At 38.0% G+C, this 17,772-nt stretch overlaps 1 protein-coding gene and 1 long non-coding RNA gene across 2 annotated transcripts in view; both read left to right on the forward strand.

Moving 5' to 3' along the window:
- Positions 1–17,772, forward strand: part of LOC126923838 (syndecan) — a 226,844-nt gene that overhangs the window by 37,192 nt on the left and 171,880 nt on the right. The window lies entirely within an intron of this gene.
- Positions 1–17,772, forward strand: part of LOC126923864 (uncharacterized) — a 124,182-nt gene that overhangs the window by 29,720 nt on the left and 76,690 nt on the right. The gene's annotated exons all lie outside the window — the stretch shown is intronic.

Raw genomic sequence — 17,772 nt, forward strand, 5'->3', positions numbered from 1 at the left:
ACTCGTTTCCCTAAGCGAAATTTATCAAACGCCCACGCTTCTTCGACTACGAAATGTCAGTTGCAAAAAACTTGAGACCCCCTTCAGCCACTCGAGTTTCATCATGCACCATGGATGAGCCTCGTAAATTCACAGCGTGTCGCCAGCTGTTTTCCTCGCCCCGTAACGCTTCTGTTCTCGGTTCCCGTTTCTTCCGCCTCCGTGACCAACGTATTCCCCCTGTTTCATCCGCCTATCCTTCCCTTTCATTCTTCGTTTCTATGTTTTCCCTTCCTCTCTTATCCACAACCCTTTTCGCCCTTTGTCGCATGGATATAATTAATTCCGGTGTATCTGGCGCGTGTGATGGGAAACGGGGCCAGCAGAGGCATTGTTCCTTGACTCTTTCACCCTCTGTCCTTTGACGGTAGAGCTGCCAACATCGTCAAATGAAAGCCAACCCCGCGAAAAGGATTTGTGTACGAAAGAACGCACTCGCGGATTGTGTATTGAGCGTGTAATTCGAAGATTCGCCAAAGATCGCACGGGTTTCTTGGTTTAGTTGATTGGCTTTGAGCTCGGTTAGGTTAGGTATGATGCCGTTTGAAAGGTTAGAATTTTGTAGGTTAGAAACATTAGATGGTAGTTTTTATCGCGTTCGATTTAGGTTAGGTTAAGCTAAAATTAACAGACTGTGGAGTTTTTGGTACTTGTGGAAAGTTGAAGAGTTGGAAAAGATGGGCTTGCGTTTTATCGGGTTGCTTTAGGTTGGATAATAAACAGGTTAGGAACGTTAAGTGGTAGTTTTATTAGGTTTGATTTCGTTTGAGTTTGAGTTAAGTAAGTAGATTCTGTAGAGTCATAGGGATTTATGAAAAACTAAAAGAGATTTTAAGAAATTGATTTGACCTAGGTTTTGCTAGGTTTGATTGAGTTTAGATAAGCAGATCGTCGATTTTTACATATTTATGGGAAATGAAATGGTTTGGGAAAGTTGATCTCAGTTAGGTTTCATCGCACTCGGTTTCATTCTAAGTAGATTATGAATTTTTAGATATTTGTAGAGTATTAAAAGGATCAAGAGTGCACTGAATGTATGTAATATACAAAAGTGTGTAATCTAAAAAATTGATCACGTAAGAAGATAGCATAAATAATCGTAAATTCGAAGATAAATATTAGCAAACGATAATCTGTTGTTAATTAATCCTTAGAATAAACGGGAGAAATAGAATAACGAAGATAATTGTAATATTTCCAGTATAAACTGATGGACATCAGATGCACGTAAAACGATGTCTCTTTTTTGAATCAAAGAAGCAGAAGTTACATCTTGAAGTTAATGAATGGTATCTTGGTTCGTGGTTATCGTGAGGATTTTATTACAGTCGTCTCGTTTCTGACTGCAATTTGGCCTCTGTTTCATTTCATCAGTCTTTTCCGCAAGATTTAATGACTGAAACGTCTAACAAACTAGCGTTTCGGTGTCCGGAAACAACGATCTCGTTCACGGATCTCGTTGGCCTTCGAGTGGGAAGAAACTTCACTGGTTGCTTCGTATTTCTCTGTATTATAACCACTTGGCTTCGTATTTAATTGACATCTGTATAAAATGACTATTTCTCCTTTTTTTTCTTCTATATATATATAATTAAATAATTCTTCATCTGTTTTCTTGAAACACACATTCTGTCAATTCCATTATTTTCTCAAATTATGTATTCGAATATTATGTATCGTCATAGCTACATTTTGCAGTATACTATACTCTTCATCATCGCTTGGCTTCATATTTAATCGATTTTACAACGTAAAATGACTATCCCTTCCTTTAATAATGACGTGGCTGTTTATAAAATATTATTTAACGCGATACGCCTTATATAACTAAACATATAATTATTTGTTTGTTTTCTTCAGTTTTCTTTCATTTTATCAATTTTCTTCTTTTCTTAATTTATTTATTCGAACATAGTGGCTACACTTATGAGTACATTATAATCTTCATTATCATATCGTATTTGCAACGCCAGCAGAACGTCAAGATAATATTCCACGTTTCTCGTTTCTAACCTCAGGAGACCAGACTGAAAACGCCTGTTTGGATAGTAAAGACGTTTCACGTTCCTATTAGAAACATCGAATAATAAAAATATATATTATTTCGGTTCTATCTGTTAACCATACTATTCGCGTTATTTAAAATACGTGTCAACAGATAATCTGTGAAATAGATCCTGAGAGAGTGATTAATAACCCAAGTAACCCAATATGTACTAAACTTAAACCCAACTTATTAGGCAAACCCAGTTCAATGTAGTGAAATTTAAGCGAAACTCAAGCTTATTTACTGTTCTCCACCGTTACAGCAAGTTTAACCGATTACTCAAAATGTTAGGTTTGCTTGGATGTTTAATAACCTGTTAAACATATGTACGTGTAGACGAAGTTTGTTGGATACCTCAACCAGTATCCAATTTATTACACTAAATCAACGTCTTTTCTTCCTTGATGAATCTATGACGAATGAATCTACAGATACGAAAGGATCGAGCTCGATGACTAACGCAGAAGATGATAGAAAAACAAAAACGAGAATTCATCGTATTTCGTACCGCACTTAGTGACATGGAAAAATTCAGCAAACGTGGAATTAATTAAGTAGCTTCTGAGAGATGCAGTTTTCTGAAAGAATAAGAGAAGACAGAATCTCGTTTACGGGAAATTCGAATTTGAATATAAAGACACGCTGGCAGCCGTAAAAGTCGTGAAAAGTATATTATCTGGTTCGTCGAGTTTATTTGTTGCTAGAAGATGAGGTAAATAACAGAAAATTGCAAGGTAAATTTACAAAATAGCATTCACAGCATCGTCACATTTTTCTGCCTCTCAGTCCATGCAGTTGGTCTACGCTGCTTCTGAACGACTCAATTATTAATTATAATTAACTACCAAAATTCCTGTTAGAATTTTATTCTTCCTTTTTATATAACAAATAAGCATCCACCTTAGACGATTTTATAATATCAAATGAAAGGAAATTACATTCTACACTTAGCGACTTAGTGATACGATTTTGGCCCACATCTCGCAGGTTCATCGAACTTGTCGAACCATGCGGTCACATTGTTACGGAATCCAACAGAACTCTGGATTTTGTTGGTAATTCTTTTTCGTACTCTGGTTAGGTCACGCAGAGTCTTCTCGTTAGTCGTTTGATCTCTTCGCCACGTTAGATAGGTGCGTCTAATAGAAAGAGTGTAATACAGATTTTTTAACCTGGCCACTCGTAAATCGAAACACAGGATGATGTATCAACATTACGATTGCAATTCCATAATGAACGCACTCGAAATGAACGCACTCGAACAACTGTATGCGATCTGCTCTTCGTTTTCAGATTAATTAATAGGGCTGCACGTTGTTCACGATTACCCGAGAAAATTCATTTTGTGCACCTACGAGATAGTTCAGGATATTTCAGTCTTTCTACTCACTTCGGTTTCTCTGACACCAAGTAAAACCTGCAGAGGAAAAAAAGAAGGAAAGGGGTATAAGAGAAGAGCAAAAAAGAAGAATCTCAATGCACGCGAAATTCTCTTCGATTACACGGGAGCACTCGATCGTCTGGAGTGTACCGCTCGAGATAATTACGAAACTCAGCGGCAAGAGGAAGCGGAAGAGGGACAGACGTAGGAACAACCGGGTAGAATCGTCGTGGAAGCCAATGGCGGCCGCGTAGCCGGCCGAGATATCGATAGAACCGGCGTGCAGTTATTAGGTGAACGTGCCTCTCGATATTGCAGTCTATAATCGAACGCCATTGCCACGTCAACGGAAATAGAATAGAAATTGGTATGGAAATGGCCGCGAGAACAGCTGCCGCTGTTGGCTTCTACTACTTTCGTTTTCTCGCGCGTCCTCCACATTTCCACGCCGGTCCAACCGATCGATTCGACGACCGCCGTGTGGCATTGTTCATCCCTTGACGTGCGATTTAACGATTTAATCGACGCTAGACGAGCCACGTCTTCTGTACGATGTTGCTGACGGATCGTGGATCTTCACGACGCGGTCACGAAAAATGGAAAATTTTCGCTCTCCGATGGTCGTCAACCGGTTAACTGCGGAATTTTGTTGTAAAAGTTCCTTAGGTGGGGTGCGTAGTTAAAACGAAGCAACGACGAGTATACACGTCGAACGCAGGGCCAATGCTCCTGTTGGAAATTTTGCGAAAGGAGTACAGCAACACGAGCAAGGATTACGTTTTTGTTCGATCAAAAATTAACAATTCGTTGTTGGAAAAGCTATCGTTACAGAAACTTGAAAATTGTTAAGAAGTAAGGAAGTACACGAAACAATTCAGGGAATAGTCGATACACGCAGTGAAGTAGACAAATTTCGGGTGTGTTGGGAAAATAATTTATTAAAAACTCAAAGAAACTTAATTTTTATAAAAATTATATAAGCAATGCGTTATACGGAGTGTAACCGATGTACCAAAAAGAATAATCAAATAATCGAACTCTCTTTTATGAAATGCATGATAGTTTTACTGCAAGTACGAAGGAAACATACCGCTAAATATCAGTTATGTTACTTTTTACTAAAATTCTAAGCGTTTATAGTAAGTGGTAATTTTGAACGTTTTGAATTCATGCGAATGCACGTCGAACGCAGTTAACCGATTAACGTTCACATGATCTGTATCGGAACTGTATCCCGGGCAACTATCATCATCCGAGTCATTGTCGTTTGCAGTCGCGTCGGTGGAATCCAAGCGGCTTGATCAAACCGCCCGTAAGACTTTTTATCCGACCCACTTAGATACTATTGTTTTAATTCCATTTTAACAAGAACATTACGTACACGACATACTTCCATAGCTTGGCACATTTCCTGCAATCTGTAAGTTCGTCGTTAGATCTCTCTCTTGCTTGTTCGATTTGAACTCGTGGAAACTTTAATTCAGGTGACACTTGGAGTTTCCTCGAAATTGATTTAAACTTATTATTTATTCTATTCGAACTGGAAGTAACTTGAGGTTCAGCTGACTTGATCATTCCACGCGAGGATTCCGTTCTGGCGTTTCTCCACCAGATTCGTCAGCCTGTTTCTTATTTTCACCGAATGGCTCTTTTTTCACTTTTCGCTGCACTTACGCTACAGGGGAAGAGGCGAGGCCATTGTTGGCACGAGCAAGGATTTAATTTCCACGAGCCGGTCGTTGTTTAATCCCTGGCTCGTGGCTGGATTAGCCTCTATCGAGGCGATCCTGATGATGGAACTTGCTACCTTCTAGGATTTTCGGCTGATCCAACACTTTACTGGATTTCTTCTTTCCTCTAGGCGACTCGTTCTTCTCAAACTTTCCGCGGTTTGTCGTTGATTTCAGTCGTCCGACCAACTTACGCGTTGTTGCATTAGAATAACACACATCTCTGTTAATGATCTGAGAGTATACATTTCACAGTATACAATTATTTGTACCATTTAATACACGTGTTTGCGATATGGAAATACTCGTCAGAACAAATTGGTTTTTATTTAATTTAATCGATTATCTTAACACGATTATGCAACAGTTTATGGATTGACGATTATGATGTTTTATGTAATAAAAGTAATATTTTATGTAATATTTTATGTATTTTATGTAATAAAAGTAATATTTTAGTATATTTATTAATATTCGCATAATGCAATATATATTAATATTTATACGTATAATGCATCTTGTAAACAATATGCCGTATATTCTTCTGCTTTGTTATTTGCTTTTCATTGCAAAGTAGCTCGATCAGTTTCAGTAATAAGTCGAGAAAAAATGAGTAAATGAAGAAGTGAAATGTTGACTAAATTAATTCGTGGTAGAATTAAGAATTTCCATCTTTTTATTCCCACCTCAATAGCTTGCGTTAAATATCGTCTTTCCGTTGTAAATAATACGATAATTCACATTTGCGCGTTTAATTTAATCTGAATTACATTTAAACACGAAGATGTTTGATATCTCGGACAGGTTATAAATTACATTTTTTTTTTCTCTTACAGGTATGTGTCACACGAACCATAGTCGAACTTAGGTGGAAAGGAGCGTGAGTAGAAGATCGTTTATCGGATATTTGTACGAAACTTTAAATTGGAAAATCGCAGATTTCTTCTTAACTTTGAAATTAATAAATCACGTGTTATTAATCTCTTGTAACTTTGAATTTTACGGTTAAAATTAAATCTGTACACAAAGATCTAATTGTTACAGGAAATCGTTGTTACATTAGTTTAACCCTCGACTAGATTTACAGAAATTCGAATTGCAGATTTATGCAGGTTATTTCATTTTTATCCGAAACAATTTAATGTAATCGTATCAATTTTTGTATTTTATAGCTCATACATGGAAGATTGAATTTTACGATCGCTCGAGACAGACATTTCAAATTAAAATGAAATAATCCTAAGCTAATTATTTTGGATGCTTTCTACCCGACACAAATTGATAGTTAATATAGCAGCACACTATAGCTAACTATTTGTAACAATAAATTACAGTTAATCTCGATACACGATATATAATTTACTGTGCATAGTAATTTGTTGTATCATGAGATAAATATATACCATCTGTCCTATGGTATATATTGGGTTGGCAACTAAGTGATTGCGGGTTTTGACATTAGGTAGTAATGACAAAATCCGTAATCATTTAGTTGCCAACCCAATAATATATTTTTTCGTTGCTCCTATTAAATGTCACACAGTCTTCTCGTTTATGAACTTTCTTTCGTCCGCCACTGTAACGTGCAATTTACATTCTGCACGAGTATAACCCGTATCAAGCGTAAAATTCTAAATTCACCTAGATCACAAAAATACCACGATTCTTTGCTGTATTAGTCGCGCAACGCTGTATAACTGGCGAACGAGAGTCGCTTGATGCTCGAGAAGAATCTCGACTCGCCTTCGAATACAAATCTGTCGACTGGCTGAAGTATCTGGACTGAAGCTTCTTCGCGCGATCTTGCGACCATCAAACATCGGCCAGTTGAACAAAAACCAACCAACCAATTCTGTTAACTAATCGAATATGGTCCCAAAGGGTTAAAATCCCAACCGTTTTCACCGACGCCATAAAGTATTTTCATTCTACCATTGCAGTACGAACTATTCGTTCATATTTCACCTGGTTGGCTGGTTCTCCTTCTCGAACTCGGAACTTCCCTTAATCGGATCCCAGTGGCTGGTTTCCAGCAAAATTTTCCTCGTAACCGGACCGAGGCGAAGTCTCCGGGAATTGTCTTCTCTCTCTCTCTTTCTCTCGCTTGTTCGCTCGCTCGTTTCGAGGAACATTCTCGCGGAAATAAAGCGGTTCTTCTATGTGTAGACACAGTTGTCGATGGTAATCTTGGAAACGTTGCGCTAAGGGCTGGAACGTTTTTCAGATTCTGCGGTCTTTTTTTCTCTTTTTTTTAAGGTATCGATCGATTTTTCTTCTCTATTCTTTTTTTTTTTTATTTTTTCTCAGAATTTCTGTAATTTTAACGATTATTTGCTTTTGTCTTATTAAATGGTTGAATGGAATCACGATTATCTGGTGTGTTATTTTGTTTCTTTTTAGTCTACAGTATATTTGAAATTGACAGAGTTTGCTTCTTTTGAATTTGTTTCTTCCGAGGGTAAGAGAACATTTCTAAAGAATGTTGAATCTTTTTCTGCTGTTTAAGAAACAGTAGAGAAATCTGTCCATCCTTCTAATTATATTTCTTCTTCTTTTTTTTTTTTTTTGAACTACTTTTAATTAATTAATTAATGGTAAATAATATCTTCCTTCGACATCAGTTGTTCGATTGAATCGATGATTGTTTCGTGTACAGCTTTTGTACAGTTTAAGTGTATAGTCCGTGCTATGTCACATTTTTCCTATCTAAAAGCTGTCGTTTATTTCTCCAATGAACTAATATCATATTAAATAAAAATCCGAAAATACGGAGAATATCTTCTGAAACGTTTATTTAATCAATCGCGACAAACGTAATATCGTAATAAAGTGTCGCAAATACACATGACGTAGATACGAATGATATACGAAATTAATTATGCAGCAAGAATGCGGTTTATCTTTGTCATAATCGAACTTTGATCTCCTTGGTGAACGTGACACAGTTATTAGGAAGCAACGGATTAAGAAGTTCATCTCGGACAAAGGTTAATCTTGGAGGAAAGTTTCGACGTTGTTTGTTTCAATCGTTTCTGATTTGATTCTTAATCGGATTAAGTCACGCCCGGCCGTCTTTCGTGTTTTCGCAATTCTGCGACGAGGGATTCAGACCGAGCAATTTACAAAACAATTGTTTCCTTATTTTGAAGATTCCTCGCTTTGTGAAAACACACGTACTTCCAACGTTTTTAACGTTTAAACTTCCAATCTGTACGCGAAGCTCATAGTAATTACACGGTACGTGTTCAATTTATTACATTTAGCGTGGAATTTCCATTCATTATATACGGTGTCCAACTTTCTACATTTTCAATTTATTATCTATAACATTCTATTCTATTCGTAATATTCGTAGTATACGTATTACATACGGTGGCTCGAGTCACTCTCCTGTTACACCATGAAAGAACCGAAGAAAATTGGTTCGATTTACTGGATCTGAAAACTGTTGAAAGATGTTCTAAGTAAAAACAAATTACAACTTAACACTTTGACTGCCACGTGGGTCATATATGACCGGAGCGCTTGAACTTCTTGCAATTGTAAAAATTGAACGAAAATCGACAGCTAAGGCATTTTGAATATAACCGATAAATAGAAGATACTTTGAAATAAAAAGTGTCCCACATTGAACAATTAAACATTTTTATTAGAATATCAGTAAAAAAAAAAAAAAAAAAAAAAAAATGAGAACAAATCTTGCATCTAACTGTGCACTGTGTTTGCATCCATATCTTTGAGGGATAATGTACGAACATTACTATAAACACACCTTAGAAAATAATCGTAAATGCTGCTTTACAATCGTATAATTGAAGTTAGAAGTGTGAACATACCTTGCTATTATATATAGAATGAGAAAATACCGTTTACTAATATCTTCTACACGTTTCAACGATATATTCCGCACGTTTTGCTTGCGAAGAAATAACAAATGCGAATGGTTTGTTGAAATAAACGAAGCCTCGTTATAATATGTCGCTATCAACTGTTAGCAAGGCTGGTCATCTGTGACTACCAATAAAATAAACGGTCCATTGGGGAAGAATGTTGTCTTGCATCGTCAATTTATTATTATTTTGCCATTATATGCTTCGAATAATAAAAATACTCCCGTGGCGTGCTGAGCGAAACATGTGATTTCGTCGTGGCAGTCAAAGTGTTAACTTATAATCGTAACGAAACGAAAAAAGGAAAAAGATCGACGCGAGAACTCGATACATTGAAATTTATTTCTTCTTCTTGCGACATTAGAAATGGCAAAGATGCAGTGAGAACCGCTGCCGGTTTTACGATTCGCCCCGATTCCCGTTCATTCTCTGGCCGCTCTTTCCACGCTACGTTTCATGGAATTAACTCGCCTTGGGCCACGGCTATATTTCAGCCCTTTTATACCGGTCCTCGGAACGTATTTGCTCTGCAACCGGGCCACCAGATACGGGGTCGCGCGTTTAAGGGAGAACGCTGAATTTTAATTCCCGAAGAAGGAACAGGTCTTTCTCTACTCATTTTGCTGTCGGTCCACTGCTTCTTCGCGTTCGTAACTCGTTTACCGAGTAATTTGGATGCTTTAGCTGCTGCTACTCACCGACCCTATAAAGTTCGCCGCAGCACACGCTACGAACTATCGTCAACGCTACAAAACAGGTCACTTGATTTTATCTGTAGATTTTTTAGACAAGAAATTCAAAAATCCTGTGACACTGGAAACTCTCAGTACAGTTGTCTGGTTGTTAGACCTTCTGTAGGATAAGGTAGCTAAGTTTCGTCCCACGAACGCTTCCTTGGCATTTATCCAAAATTAAATGGATTTTTTAATTCCACGAAATTTTACGATTACCTTGGAAACTTAGTAACGAACAGGTGTAATCGATGTTTCGCGAAGGTTCGTACAAACAGAGTAAAAAATATATATGCGAAGGGACAGGTTTTTGGGTTGTTGGAAGAAGCTAATTTCTAGGAAGAAACTAAGAAGTTGGCTAATTTCGTCCCCTTAGTTTTTAGCGGGAAGATGATCATATTGCTCGCCTCGATGTGCTTTAAATATGTTCTCTTGTTAAACTGTCTATTATTTTGTCTTATATATATAGTTCTATATATTTTGATTATTGCATAGTATATATGGAACTGTGTGTAGATAGGAAAAATGACGAATGCATACAAGTATCACATGCAAATGTTTTAATTCGCGATGTGGATGTGCACAGCTGGTTTCACCGTCTGAAGCATGCGGTGCATCTGACTCAATTTCTTCCCTTCGGATCATTCGAAAATTAATTGCCACGTATGAAGCAGATCACATTTTGATCCCGATGACTCTGTTTCCAATTTCTATTTCGAATTTCTTCCTGAAAAACACGTTTCTAATTTCGTCCCCGGTCATCTGTCTAAGGGAGACGAAATTTAGGCACAAAGCGATCTTTCAACGTAATTGCCAGTTGTAATGGATCGATGGCAGAACGAGATCGCTACTTTCAAATATGAAAATGGGAACAATATACTACACACAGTGAAAAATAAACGACCGGATTACTTAGATACTTTAGATCACTTGCTTTATATTTTAGGTAGTCTAAATGTTGAATTACCACTTCGTATATCAAAAAGTAATATTTGAGAAAACGAATGTTAAGAATAATAATATATTAAGAGATAATAATAAATAATTAAGAAATAACGTAGCGCACTTACTCGCGAGCGAGTCCAAAACGAAGCGTCACAAAAGACGCTTGGAAACGACGAATTCCTTCCGCTTTGCTGTTACTTAACTAGCGGCATTTCTATTCTAAATTGCCTCTTATAGATTACAGCACTTAACGACAAAGATTGAAAATTGATTGAAATTTGCTTCTTCCAGTCATATCGCTGCCTGTCGTTGATACAGACACGACGAAGTCTCAAATTTGCTTCTATCGAATAAAAGATCAACGTTATGTTTCCATTTTTGTATCACACAAAACGATCTATTTATAATGCCATCGATTTAATAAAATTATTATACTTTCGACGCTATCGAGGTGGCCATAGTTTTGCAACAAATTTTGCTGGCTCATGTTCGGTCGTTTCGCGACGCGGCAAGTGGAAGGTTACGCTGTTTTCGCGAACAGTGGCATATCTCGCGTTATGTCAGCCTGGCGATGTCGAAACGAGTCACGAAGATTTCTTCGTAAATTTCGCAAAACCTCTGCTCTAAAATGTACACTGTTTTCAGTTATGTCGCTATAAACGCGAAGCAGCGGCGATATAGTCGTCGCGTAACGCTAAATACGTTCAGGTTGTTGAAAGATCGCAACGTGAATTCCTGCGTTTCGTATCACGTTCCATAGGCTGGCATATTCGCAGTTACGACGCTGCGCTCCATAGACTCGACATTCCAACACTCGGGCACCGGAGAAAGCTAGCTGACATTTCATTGCTTGTCAAAATTATAAATAACTTAATAGTTGTCCGTAGCCAGCTACTTCAGCTAATTAGTTTCAATGTAGAAACACGTTCTTTACGCTCCAGGTTACCGCATCGAATTTTTTAATAGTTCGGATTCATCCACTACGACTTATCATCGATTCATTGGAACATGCAACTACGCGAATAATATCGTCGACCGAGTTGATATCTTCTCTGGGTAAATCAATAAACGCGGACGAGCGATTATAAAACTGAGCAAACTGTGCACCCTTCTCTGCCTCTACTTTTATATCCGTATCTTGTTTTCGATTAATTCTCTACTTTTTCCTCGTCTGTTTTGTACCGACGAGGTACACTGCGGTCCGTTAATTGGATCGATAAATAAATAAATAGCCTCTGTTTGAGGAAAAATTCATCGAAAGAAAGAGAAAATAGAAAAATCTCGATTGTTTTACGAAATTCTCTTCTTCGATTTGATCGTTCGTTGTCTGGCCGCGATTATACAGAGCGCGACGAACGCCAAAGCAAGTGACGACAAGGCAGCAAAAGATAAATCAACCTCATAGAGAGCCGCTGTCCGCGAAGCGTCGCTTCAGGGACGCGCATTAGGTGCGCTGCTGCTGACAGTACGCTCCCATGTAGCGGTCATTGTAAAGTAACGCACACCTGTGCACCTGTCGACAAAACAACAACGGAGCGTTTTCGTCGCGACGACTGGCGCTAACAACGTCGGCAGCGAGCCGTATCTTGCTGCCATAAACGAATATGTGTAGTGATGCGGGGTGGAAGTGTCTTTCTCGTCGCTCTTCGTTTTAATAACGAGACGAAATGTACGCTTGTGTATGTTTCGTAGACTGTTTCGTTGCATCTAATAAACCACGTTTAAGCTTCTACGAAGCTACGTTTCGCGGACAGCTGACCATAGATTTATACGAAATACACCATCAAGCTGATACAGCTACCGAGCAGCCACACGGTGACCGTTCTCTGTCGCTCTCATTGTACTTTTTATTTTAACACTTATCCAAGTTGCAAATAAAGCTAGTAACAATGAATACGGACAATTATTTCCATAATAAATCTTTAACTCTTTGCACTGCTACCATACGTCGAGTGTAACTGGACATCAGTTCTTATCTGAGGAACTCCTTTGTCGAGTCCCACTCGACATTCTTTCAGTTCCACCTTTTTGTGCGAAAGAAAAGCAGGATTGCATCCTGGAAATTGTTTCAAGATATATTATATACTTAAGAATTACAAAACACAACAAAAGTGTGAATAAGCTGGTATTTAAGTGAATTTCTTTCTTCCTTTATTTATTTAAATCGTCTTATTTCTTAGTTCAAGTATATTTCAAATAAAACACTTAAAAGCGTTGGGAGCTGCTGGTAACGAAATTGAAATAAAATTCCCAGTGCAAAGGGTGCAGCCGATTTTATGGCAAGGTGATCCTAAAGATCGTACAGATGACTCTATGACAGTCAAATTATGGGTATCATTAGCAAGTGTGTCCATACGATGATCACAGTGTGCGCCATAAACGCCAATTTTCCCGCGACGCAGACGAGCGATTTGCTGCGAACCACCGCAGCGGATTGCAAGAACAAGCAAACGCGTATCCATGTAACCCCTTTCCTTTGTACAACAGAACAACTTGGTTTCTCCGTTGCTGCAACAGCGTCGCAACGACGTTGTACGGTAAAATGCCGGTCGTCCGCATCCAGCGTATAACGACGACCTTCGCGGAAAAGCCATGGAATATAGAAGATTGGCCGTAGAAGCGATTTCCACGGTTAAACCGGAACAGAAGAGACGAGAAGACGCGAGTTTGCCGCGTTTCCGGTCTCTCAGGGACCGAACAGCACGCTACGACGACGTTCCTTTTCTCGTAAGAGGAAGGATAATCGCGTTGCGTGGCTGCTGTCTCGAGATATCGAATGCAACGGGGCTGCAACGCGGCCACCACTTCCGCCTTTTCCTCCCTCGTCGATGGAAACGTTTACGATCCCGGCCGGTAAACTGTTGTCAACCACTTGGCTACAACGACTTTACGACTGCCGCAGAAACGTATATGCCGGTACGAAGAAGGGAAAAGAGTTGAACGAGTTGAAGAGAAATGGAAGATCGTGAGAGGGCGGAAGACTAACAGAGCTGTTTGTTGGCTGGGTTCGGTCGAATGGTCAACTTGGTTTATTACGCTGAATGGTCCGTGGAATTGTTGCAGAATTTTTCCTGATACGAATTCTTTTTGTTATTTATTCTGCGTAGCATTCTCAGGAAACTTTTTATCTATTTTCTCTACCACAGTTTCCTGGACAGGGTAGAGTAGACGGATTCTTTTTAATATCTGTGTTCTTTTTACGGTTCTTGGGAAAGTTTGCGTTTTTTCAGTGATTTTATATGCAAGAGTTGACTCGTCAGATGGTATCCTTTAATATTAGTATTTGGAGATGATTTTGTTTGTTTCATATCGGCGATCTTTATCGAGAACTAGTTGTGGAGAAAGTTTGCTCCGTGGAAGCAAGCATAGTAGATGGATTGCTTTCTTTAAGATGTTTATTCTTTTTAGAGTTCTCGGAGAAGTTCTTTTTTAACGGTTCTATGTGCAAGGGTTTACTCGTCAGCTGGCGCGTCTTTCGATATTCCTGTTTTAGTATTTGGCGCTGATTCTCTTTGTTTTACATCAATAACTTTTATCGAGCATTAGTTACGAAGAAAGTTCTTTCCTGACAGTCACTTACACTGGATGGTCTTTCTTTAACATTTATTCTTTTTAAAGTTGCTGGCGGTCGCGTTTTCCAGGTGCCATTTTTTAATATTTCTGCTTTACGATATTCGAGGCTGATCTTGTTTCATGTTCCGCGTAATAGTACAAAGAGAAGTTTTCTCACAGTCACAGCTTTAATTTAATTTAATTGCTAAACAGTTGAAGAATTTTCTTTGTAGACTGAGAAATTTAATTTTTTAATTACGCCATAAAGAAACTAGTTCCATCTTTTCATTGCTAGGTGGTTATAGCGTTTTGTTCTTCATAGATTAAACTTCTTTTTAATCAATGTACAATTATGATAATCTCAAGTATTTAAAAAATTGCTAGGACAGGTACGAAAATCAAGTTAAATCATTTTCTTTTACACACCAATATATTTTTATATAAAAGTGTAAAAATATTGTTTTAGTCATTGGAAAGCCCAAATATTAGGTCGTCCGAAAAGTTTCTTTCGTTTAATAAGGAAATAATAGACGCACAATATTTTTCCTTTTATATTATTTTATCGAATTACGTATGATCCATTTTCTTCCATCAAAATAAACATCACAATGTTCGACAGATTAGGTTTAAAGATGCATCGTTGTAAAAGACCTGTCTGTAAAAGAAAGACACTTTTCGGACAACCTAATACTCTCAAACTGCCAGCATCATGTTTTCTGTCATAAATATCTTTGTCATCACATGCATATGCTACACACAAATATTATGTTGGATACCGTGCTAAATGTCGCTGCCTCTGCTGATATATCTGCAATCTTCTCTCCATGTTCATGACTTCTACCGACCACTATTTATAGAGGCAATTTTCTCGATAGGTTACAGCGGATCCTCCCTTTCTATAGCGGACCCTGTATTAACATGATCAAAAAATTGGTTACAATTTTAGAACGTGTAGAATACGTGGATTGTTTATTTAAAGAACGTATGGAATCGGCGATCGCCGATAGACATCCAATGAAATCACGTTTCGTGGTATCGAGTTATTTCGAGCAGCGAATTATTTCGGCGTACTTGGTATAGTTAATCCGCAAGATATTATCAATTAATTAACGTGGCTGCACAAGCGGAAGAGAATCAATGATCGAAATCGCGTATTTTCTGCGGACGTTAAAAAATATCAAGGGATACCGAATTTAATTGGTTTTTCGGTTTACCCTGCGCTCCAGTTTCGTTTCGTAAAAATACTTTTACGGATTGATGTTCATTTTTCGCTCGATTGATCGTAAAAATGAAACTCAGTACAGTTCAACAGAGGACACAACAAAAAAAAAAAAAAAAAAAGAAAGAAAAATTCTTTACATTACAAATAAAAGAAATATTTCATGCGATACGATGTACTATTGCAAATGTACTTTATATAATACGATATAGTACGGTAAATGGAAACTAAAATGAGAAACTGAAATTTCTCTTTGACGATACGTAGAAGCGAAAATTCTGCCATCGTTTGAATTATTCCATAGGACGTATCACATGACAGGAAAATACAATATTAATATGGAATTTCGCTGAACAAACAACACGTGTCAGCATTTTATCAAATGATTCATTTCCAAATGAAATTACGAATTTTCCATTTCCAAGTCTCTTATACAGATTTCGTATCTTTCCTAGAAAAATAATAATCGCGCGTCCCATCCCAAACACGCAACCAACTTAAACCTTAAACAATGTCGTCGCGTGTCTCCGGAGTTTCTCATACTTTTTTCCAAAACTTGTACGAACTTCTTCCTTCTCGCAAAATTGTTTCAAACGATTATAAAAATCGCGAATGGCCAGCGTATCAACGTAAACGCCTGAAACAATGAACTTTCTTCTGATTTTTTGCTAATATGCCTACTCCACCTGAAGTCTGTGAATTTTCTCTGCGAAGCTGAACTTCGTCCCAATTTTTCTGCCCTCGCTTAATTTTCGTTATATCGTGCGAGCAAAATGAACGCACCGAATCAAAACTACGCCGAGACACGCGAACAGCAACCCTTAACGGTGCCATCGGATCATTTCCACGGTTCCACGTTGCACACGCGTTGCATAGCAGTCGAGTCGAAGTTGGAAAGTTTGTTGGTGTCCTAAAAGTAGCACGCGGATCGATATTGCAAACGGAAATCGGCCTGTTGTCGCTGAGATGGAGAGCGTTCTAACGTCCCTCGGGATATGCCTGACCCAGATTCCTCGGTGAGCCGCGAGATGTTATCAATTAATTAACCAACGAGTGAGCAACGAACAGAAAGTTTGGCCACTTACGTTTGGACTCTTCCTCTTGGATGTTCTTCCGTTTAGTAGCCTCTATTGAATTGAGACGTCTAGCGATCGATGAGAATAAGACAAATGATATGACGAAGCGATATACTTTAGATTTTTTGATCCGCCTCTTTTTTTTTTTTTTTAGTAGAATTTTAATTACGTGAATAATGAATGTAGTAACGAATGCAGGAAATAGTATATAATTACATATATATTTACTGTAGTGTGAAAAGAGACATTCGAATGCTGAAAGAATTTCCAGAATTTTTCATTTGCTCCGCCAGTTTTATAAAAATCTGTAGGTAAAATTCCTGTCATCCTGGCAGTTCTGTAAGAGCTGTATAAAATTTTTGTATCGCTGCGGTGATTCTGGTGCAAACAAACCTCCAGAGATGAGAGTCGAAGCGACGCTAGAAGCCAGGCCAAAAGACCAGAACATAATGCTCGATACTTGGTTCGCCATGTTCAAAGGTTGCTCGACAACGAAGACTCGAAACACGGATGTAATAATAATATCCAGGCGAATACAAAGCTTACGCATCCGATCAATCTAGGAGATCGCGTAAAAGCACTCGATTGACCTTCTTCTCTGACTACGCGTTCGATTAAATCACTACAAATTCCACGATGTATAATTAACATAATTGCACTAACGCTATTCAAGCTGACGTCTTTCTATTGGGATAAATGTCTACGCGTTATGCGAATCTACGCCGATGAGCCAATTTACCGAATGTCCTTACTTGGGCAAATTTGTCTGCTCATTTATTCAGCAAGATTTATGAAACAAATTGACGAGTAGTAGGAAGTAGAAAAGGCTGTATACTTACGTGCTATTTAAAAAAAGACATTTTGCTCAAGGAAAATTTTCCTTAAGAAGGTTGCTTATGTGAAGGCTAGTGTCATTAAATATGGTGGGGGTATCGTCACGGAATTCATACGGCTTTGAGCATTTCAAGATTGTTACGAGATTTCTTTGCTAAATTAATAAATCTGCTTCTTTAATATTTATATGATAAATGGAAAAATCCATGGCACAGGTTTCCTGAGGAAACTACATGATGGCCTAACATACTTTCTTAAAATATAAAACTCTCTTTTGCAGTCAATCTACAGGTCTTATAAAGGTCGTATAAAACAGTGTAACAAATAA

This window comes from Bombus affinis, chromosome 14 (assembly GCF_024516045.1).
Source record: "Bombus affinis isolate iyBomAffi1 chromosome 14, iyBomAffi1.2, whole genome shotgun sequence".
Lineage (NCBI taxonomy): Eukaryota > Metazoa > Arthropoda > Insecta > Hymenoptera > Apidae > Bombus > Bombus affinis.